General features: G+C 50.8%; 1 long non-coding RNA gene across 1 annotated transcript; it reads right to left on the minus strand.

Annotated features, from left to right (window-relative positions):
- Nucleotides 1–6,346: 6,346 nt before the first annotated feature.
- On the minus strand, nucleotides 6,347–6,976 carry LOC122495180. The gene is made up of 2 exons (XR_006300360.1): nucleotides 6,832–6,976; nucleotides 6,347–6,687 (listed from the first exon to the last, which is right to left on the minus strand). It is a non-coding gene; the product is annotated as an uncharacterized LOC122495180 (long non-coding RNA).
- Nucleotides 6,977–8,003: the final 1,027 nt, after the last annotated feature.

An 8,003-nucleotide genomic window follows, 5' to 3' on the forward strand; every position in this document is an offset into this window, starting at 1 on the left:
GTGTCAGCCTCTTCCAGTAATGACTCTCTGACATAAACAGTAAGGAAGAAATATTACAATTACCGAGGGGTGCCGGGGCCCGGCATGCATTTTCATGAGGGGTCCTGGTGAATGGCAGCGGGAGCTCTGTAATCAGCTCCCCCTGCCAGCAGAGGCCGGCCGAAGGAAGCTCTCCTCCCCCCAAAGACAATTAAAATGAGTTAAATGAATTAAAAAGGCCCTTCCCAGTTAAAGTACAGTCAGAGGTTAGAAACAGTAGTATTTGGATTTATGGTAAGCCCACGGCTGCCAAGCCTTAGGAATTGTGGCTCACGGGGGAGTCGTCTCAGTGGGAGCCTAAATAGCTTATGAAATTGGAGGCAATATGCATGATTTTACATTTCTGGGAGGCCGTTTTCATTCCCCTGTTTATTTTGGCTTCTGAGGTCAATAGGAATATCTTTTTGCCTGAAATCGAATTGAGAGGGAGAGAGAGAGAGAGAGAGAGAGAGATTGGAGAGGCGGGGGGATATTGGGGGGGGGGAGAGACTACCTTGTTATGATAAACACAATAGGACAACGGAACGGGAATTCTCCCAATTTCAAGGCCAGGCAAAGACCAGGCCAGGGGACAGCTTAGCGGAGGGAGGAAGCGTGTTCTAAGTCCCGTTTCACGGCTCACCAGCCGTGATCGGTTACAAGGGACTCCGCCCCTCGGTGCCTCGGTGTTGTCATCTGCGAAATGGGGTTGTTTCTACCTTGCAGAGGGGATAGGACGATTAAGTGCTCAGGTTGTCTGCCACGGTCGGCCGTTGATCTGCTCACCGCCGGCGCCCCCCCCCCCCGCCCCCCTCAGCGAGAGAGTAAGAACTCTGAAGGTATGAGGGTCTCTGCGACCACTGCCCCAACTTTCCCGAGCACCAGATGCTGGCGAGCCACCGGGGTCACGGGGAGACTATTACAGGCGTTCCTGCTGTTGTCCCAAACGTCCCGGTCACCTGCACGTCCAGATCCAGTCTCCCCGACCCTGGCCACATGCATCGATTTCATAAGAAATGCCATCGAGGTTTCTGTCTGCTGGGTAAGAAGGAGGCCTCCTGCTTCCTCACCCTGCCCCCCTCCCATCCCGCCCCCCCCCAGGTCCCCAAAGTCCCCAAGTGTGTGTACGCTCTGGCCCATTACATGCACAAACTCCATCAGAAAGCGTTTGTCTACACCCTCTTTATTCACTTTCAAAGGGTTAAACAGCCTATTTACTGGGCTGTCAACAATCCGAGGCCCCAGTCGGGAAGAAAGCCCCGTCCAGTTTTGTGCGGCCCGGAGCCTTGTCTTTGCTGGCCTGCTCGTTACTGTCATGTAATATCCATGACAATCGTGTTGGGCTTTTTTGGGGGGCTCCGTGGGGCTCAATCTGAGGGGCCACTTTCAGCCAGGAAAGGCCTTTATTTACGTGGATTTGAAAGAGCCTTGAGAAGGTCCTTCCCCCCAGCACCCGCTTCCACAGGTCACCGCGGTTTCAAAAGGATTTAAATGCGGAGGCCGCAATCAGTACGTCCATCACGTCCCAATAGACTGACACGAGCATTTGTGCCCGAAAGACAGGGGAAAAAGTGATGCAGATTTTCCCTAAATTGGACTGACGCACAAAGCAGGGAGAGCAATTGAGTGACGAGGTAACCCTTTTTTGCACTTCTAACCAGCGCCGCACAAAGGGAGCCGTGGGAAGCCGCCCAGGAGCCGGGCCGGCCCATTTCCATGGGCCATATGGAAATTTTGTTTTGTGTACAGAGAAAGTGTCTGATAACAGTGACCTTAACTGCCATATGTGGGCAGTGAATAGGCCAGAGGAAACCACTCCACAATCTGACCCTCAACATATGGACCGGCGGCCCAAGGAGACTCTCAGTGCCATCTTTCTGGCAACCCGGGGGGATTTCATTAGATTTGTTAATGAATTGTTCTATTGACTTATATCTGAGCTTGCCTCATTAGAGGAGAAGAACACAATTTTTATCTGTGTTTCCGTGAAGGGACCAGCGCGTTCCCTCCTTTGTGGGGCGGCGGGTAATCTGCCGTGCTGTCATCGGCTTTGAACTAATTTATTGTGTCAGTTAAGAAGGCCCTTCCGTGCTCGTTGAGGCTCGAGCCCCACTCCGAGCCTCTTCAAATCAATGTTTTTCCTTGTGAGCGGATGTCTCCCCAGCTCCTGCTTGGCTTACAAATAGCCGAACATGATGTTGTCCTGGTGTGGCGCGTCTTCACGGTGCCCGCGGCAGGCTGAGCCCGCGGGTCCCCACGGCATCACCTGTCAGCGAGGGGCGTCGCGGGGCAGCAACCCGCTTTGCGCCGAGGTTGCCCATTCACCTGCCCTACCCGCCGCCGGCCCCTGTGCACTGTCTCTCCGTGCCGTCCACGCGGTCTACGCGCCGTCCAAAGCGCTTCGTGTTGGAACATCCCTGCACGAAGAAGAACACCATCCCCCCCCCTTCTGCCCTGCCAAGTTCGGAACCGGACAAATCCCCCACACCCGAGCCTTATGAGGAACGGCTCGATTGTCTGGGCGCCTCGACGTGGGAAAGCTTGGGTCTTAAAGCAATAAGAGCTATCAATTAACATATTATTAGGGGTAAACCAATAAAGAACCCATTATGGCTAATGGCGAGTGTGGAATCACGAGGAATTAGCAAAATGAGATTCAATAAAATGGAAACCGTAAAGATAAGCTTCCGAAGATTGGATCTGGCTTTTTTGAGCTTAAGTCTCAAATAAACAAATGAGGGATACGCACCCAAGCCTCCCACCCGGCCCTCTGCCGAGCTGGCCAAGGACAGGCAGAACTTTCCGACAAAGTTTCCCAACACAGCAACTCGGACGTGGTTTATCCCCCGGGGGACGGAGAGAGGAAGAAAGCCGGTTCGTTCTTAAAATGCACGCACGTTGGGCTCAGTGCTTCCTGTGGGAGTCCCCCCTCGTAGGATGTGGCGCCGAGGTGCTCAAGCCCGTGCACCGGCCACTCTGGCACTGGCCTTGGCACGGGAAGAACCAAAAAGTTGGACGAAGCAGGAAACGTCCTCGCGATGTCACAGAGAAAACCCGGGACGCACATAGGTCCTGCAACAGTGGCAGCGTGGGGGGTTAGAGACGCAGCGATTTTGCAAGTGAGAGGTACCTCGTCACAGAGGTGCTGTGACAGGTGGCTGGGATCGCCGTCCATCCTTGCCTGAGTCTGAAGACAGAAGCTGGGTTCTCCAGCTTCGTGTTGCCTTCTTGTAACGCCCCAGAGGGGCACTGAGACACCAGCTCTGCGTGCAGGAGCAGCTCGTTAGGACTGTTGGTACCCATGGGGGGGCCCGAGAAAGAAGATCTCCCACGTGGGGAGAGAGAGAGATTTCACAACCTTTGTTCTGGGCAACGAGAGCGTTCCTGGAACAAGGGGCTTGTAAGATCTAAAACGTTATATGAGAATTGGGTTCCAGGGGGATTATAACGGAGTTATATAAGCTATAAGTGTATAAGGACATACGTGCCAAATTTTACCAAACATACTACTGTTTTTATCAAGACAGGTTCTTTAGGGCTCTGCCTGGCCGGCTCAGTGAGAAGCGCAGGTGAATCTCAATCTTGGGGTTGTGAGTTTGAGCCCCACGTTGGGTGTAGAGATGACCGAAATAAATAAATAAACTTCAAAAAGAAAAAGACAAAGGATGCCTGGATGACTCAGTCAGTGAGGTGCCCAACTCTTGATTTCGGCTCAGGTCATGATCTCACGGTTCGTGAGTTCAAGCCCTGTGTTGGGCTCTGTGCTGATAGTGTAGAGCCTGCTTGGGGTTCTCTCTCGCTCTCTCTCTCTCTCTCTGCCCCTTCCCCGCTCACACTGTCTCTGTCTCAAAATATAAATGAATGAATGAATGAATAAATAAATAAATAAATAAATAAATAAATAAATAGAAAGAGACAGGTTCGTTGAGTTGTCTGCCCTGAGTTCACACATCTTTGAGGTTGACTGTTGGCTTTATAATGGAAATACCACTTGGCTGGGTATAAAATTCATCCTTTCTCTCAGAACTTTTCAGGCATTGCTCGAGTGCATTTTGGCACTGAATGTCATACTAATTTGTTACCATTTGCTTCTTGGTGGGCTACATTTCATCACTGAAATGTTTTATTTAAACATTTTTTTTTTTCTAAGAGAGCTAGGGGTGCTGTATTTCGTGATATGTTTCATGTTTGAAAAGTTTTCCCGATTGCTCTTATACGTGTGTGACAACTTAATTGTGTATAATTTCCTCGGGTCACACATTTTTGTCCTTGAAACTCTGCAGACACTCCCCGGTCCTTTTTGGCCGTGAATGTTTCTCATTGGGGTGACTTCCCAACTACCAATGCCTTGACGTGGTTCCTGTGCGCCTGAAGGAATATGTCTTTCTCCCTGGAGTCTAAGGACTTGACTAGGGACTGTCTCAGTATCACCCATTCTCCATCAGTATTTCCTGGCACTCAGCATTTCCAAATGTACCCGTGCGGACTGGATTCTGTTCTTTCTTCGTTTCAAGGAGATCCTGTGCTATTGTATCTTTGACTTTTTTGGGGTCCCTTTGTGGGATTCTCTAATTCAGGGTCACTAGCTTTATCTTACGTAGATCCAGGAGACTTTTAATCCACTAATGGCCCACGTCAGCTATCAGTTTATTGTTGCTGCCATACCCTCAGACCATACACACCTCAAAGGAAGAGAAAAAACATCTCACTTATCTTCCTTTCCTCCGATCCCACTACATGAGAAGCTCTGGAATGAACCCACAAGTAACTCTGTCCGTTCGAGTTTCAACTTTATGTTGAGAGAAGTCAACAGTCGTCGGAGGTTTTGGTTGAAGATGGCAGTGGTTGACATGATGTCACATAGCTTCAAAGTGGGGTGGGCTCCAGGGTAAGGTAGATGTTCCTGATGAATGACGGTGATATCTGGTGGTGGCCAGAGACACTCGTTTTATAGGAAAAGATGAGGGGGGGGGGCTGTGTAACCATGAATATTTTTGACTCCCCCGAGGAGAAAATTCAGGCTGGTGCCTCTGCCAGGAGAGCAGGTGGCTTGTGGGAATGGACCTTGGCCTTTGGTTCCAGAAAAAATAACCCAAAGGTTCTTCAGGATCCTTTCCTTTTGTTTTTCTTTTCTTCTTTGAGGCCTACGTATCAGTTGATTCCCAACACCAAACTCCCTAAAAGGTTGGCATGTTAAATTAAAAAAATGTATTTTTGGGGCGCCTGGGTGGCGCAGTCGGTTAAGCGTCCGACTTCAGCCAGGTCACGATCTCGCGGTCTGTGAGTTCGAGCCCCGCGTCAGGCTCTGGGCTGATGGCTCAGAGCCTGGAGCCTGTTTCCGATTCTGTGTCTCCCTCTCTCTCTGCCCCTCCCCCGTTCATGCTCTGTCTCTCTCTGTCCCAAAAATAAATAAACGTTGAAAAAAAAAATTTTTTTTTAAATGTATTTTTTTGCACCCATCGGTACTGGCTGGAAAAAAAATGGCACGTTCAAAGAGTCTATGAGCAGCGTATAGGGGACCACAAGGGATGTGGAGGCACCAGCAGGAAGGGGCTAACTCTCCTAGGCCTAAAGGGGCAAGGCCAGAGAACGATGTTCCAGAGCCTAGCGAGTATTGTGACCGAGGAGAGGGTCTCCACTGAGATGCTGAGGGCTACATCCCTTGGCCCCAGGGCTGACAGGACTCAGTGAGGCCAAAGCCAGAAAGGGCATCTCTCTTCCCTTCCTCTTTCTGCTTGCCTCCTTATCCCTCCCAAGGACCAAGCTCAACTAGAAGCCAGAGGTGACGGAGCCCAAGGGATGCAATCATTCATCGAGGTCAGCCTCCCAAATCCAGAGCAGGGAGGAGACGGGCACAATGTGGATCTGGAGGGACCCGATCTCCCCCACGGCGACAACCTCCCTGCCAACCAGATCCATCAAATTAAATTCCACTTTCTCCTATTAGATTGGTAGGGATGAAAATGTTTGAAAACAAACGGTGTTGGTAAGGGTGTGCGGAGAAAGAGGCTCCCTTGCACGTTTGTTGATCGTCGAGTAATTCAGAGCAACTTCAACAGAAGGCAGTCTCACAGCACCTATCCCAATTACCAAGCGCACACAACCTTCGATGGAAAGTCCCACTTCCAGGAATCCACCCCACAGACGTGGTGAAACACGGACACAATGCCACAGCCACAGGGTTACTCAGCAGCGCACAGTTTGTCGTCGCAGAACATTGGCGAAAACCCACACAGCCGGCCACAGAGACTGGTCGAATAAATTGTGGGTCGCACAGACAACGGAATACTACTCGACCATCAACGAAGAATAAAAAGACTCCGTGACCTACAGCGAAACAAAGCAAGGGGTTATCATTCGTGCTAAAGAACGGGCAGAGAGGCAGGTAGAGTGACGTGGTCTCCTTAGGACCGCGAATACACGAGAAGCTACGGGCTAAGGCTGGCTCTGGCAAGGACGCGTGTCACTGGTTAAGGGGTGGTGGCCAAGGCGGGAATGCCCTCTGGGGGCTGCTGTTGGGGCCTGGCCCCTGCCCTGTATCTCCCCATTGTTCATCTGCCTCGGCCTCGCTCCTGTTTTACTCCGCCACGTCCCAGGAGCCACTGTTTATATCGCAAGAGTTTCGATCTCTCCCCGCCGCTGACCTCCGGGGCTGCAATCTCCTTATCTCTGGATAAGGAAGGAGTGATAGCACATGTCATCTTGGGAGCAAACATGAGAATGCGTGTCTTTTGCCTATTTTATACCCACTGTGATCACACTTTTCCATCTCCTGCCTTTCCGCACCCCTGTCCCCTTGCCGGAAGCTCTCACACTGTTGCTGGAGAACGGGAGCCCAAGCCCTAGGGCCAACACCAAGCGCAGCATGATAGGCAAGCCTGAATAACCGAGACTGGAGCGCTTGCTCTGCGCCAGTCCACGCCGCCTCCTCGCTGTCCTCCGAGCCCACCGAGCACGCTTCCGCTGTGGCGCGTTTGCCTTGGAACGCGCTCGCCGTGGGGAACAATATGGCGCCCTCCTCGCTCTACTTCCGGCCTCTGCTGAAGGGTCTTCCGCTCAGTGAGGGCTGCCCTGACGTCCCTAAAACGCCATGCTGGCACTCCGTACTTCATCACTAGCTCTGCAGAGCTCCGTAGATCGGATCACCATCTAACATGAAATATGCTTCACTTCTTTATTTGATAAATTGTGTGTACATTATCTGGAATGTGAACCTCACAACGGTAGGTATTCTGCCCCCCCCCCCCCCCGTTTTGTTCACTTGGCACCTAGAAGAGTGCCTGGCACATTTCCATGCTCGGCATTCGTTGAATGACTAAATAAATGAATATAGCCCTTAATCTCACTATTTTTTGTCTTATTTCTAGATCTCACCCACCGGGCTAAGAGCTCTTTGCCCTGTTATAATGGCAGCAAAGCCTGGAGATGCTTGGGGTGTGTGTGTGTGTGTGTGTGTGTGTGCGTGCGCGCGTGCATCAGTGAAGGCTCTTCCACGCACCTTTTTAATCCCAGGTGACTTTTGTTCTGAGGATACAGAACTGACATCAGCCACACTCCGACACAGCAAAGGTTATTTAGGGTTCCTTGCAGACACTTCTATTTGCTTCTCTTAGTTTTAGTTTATCAGACACATTTTTGGTCCAAGATGTGTGACTGGAAAGATGGGCACTGTTCTAAGAACCGGGGAACCGTGGACAGCCCAACATAAAGGAATAGTGTCCGGAATGTTGACCCCGGGGACCCAGCTGTTTGCTTCCGGACTGCGAAACTCGGTTTTGCTTTGAGAAAAGCAGTCGCTATGGTGGATGTTGTCCACGTGAGAAAGAGAAGCCCTCATTTGTTGATTGTGCACCTTTGTCAGGAACTGCACTGGACATTTAATTATGATCATTAATTTAAACTTCAGGGGACACTGGTATTTTTATCAATTTTTTTCAACATTTATTTATTTTTGAGAGACAGAGAGAAACAGAGCACGAGCAGGC

The sequence above is a fragment of the Prionailurus bengalensis genome, chromosome E2 (assembly GCF_016509475.1).
Source record: "Prionailurus bengalensis isolate Pbe53 chromosome E2, Fcat_Pben_1.1_paternal_pri, whole genome shotgun sequence".
NCBI lineage: Eukaryota > Metazoa > Chordata > Mammalia > Carnivora > Felidae > Prionailurus > Prionailurus bengalensis.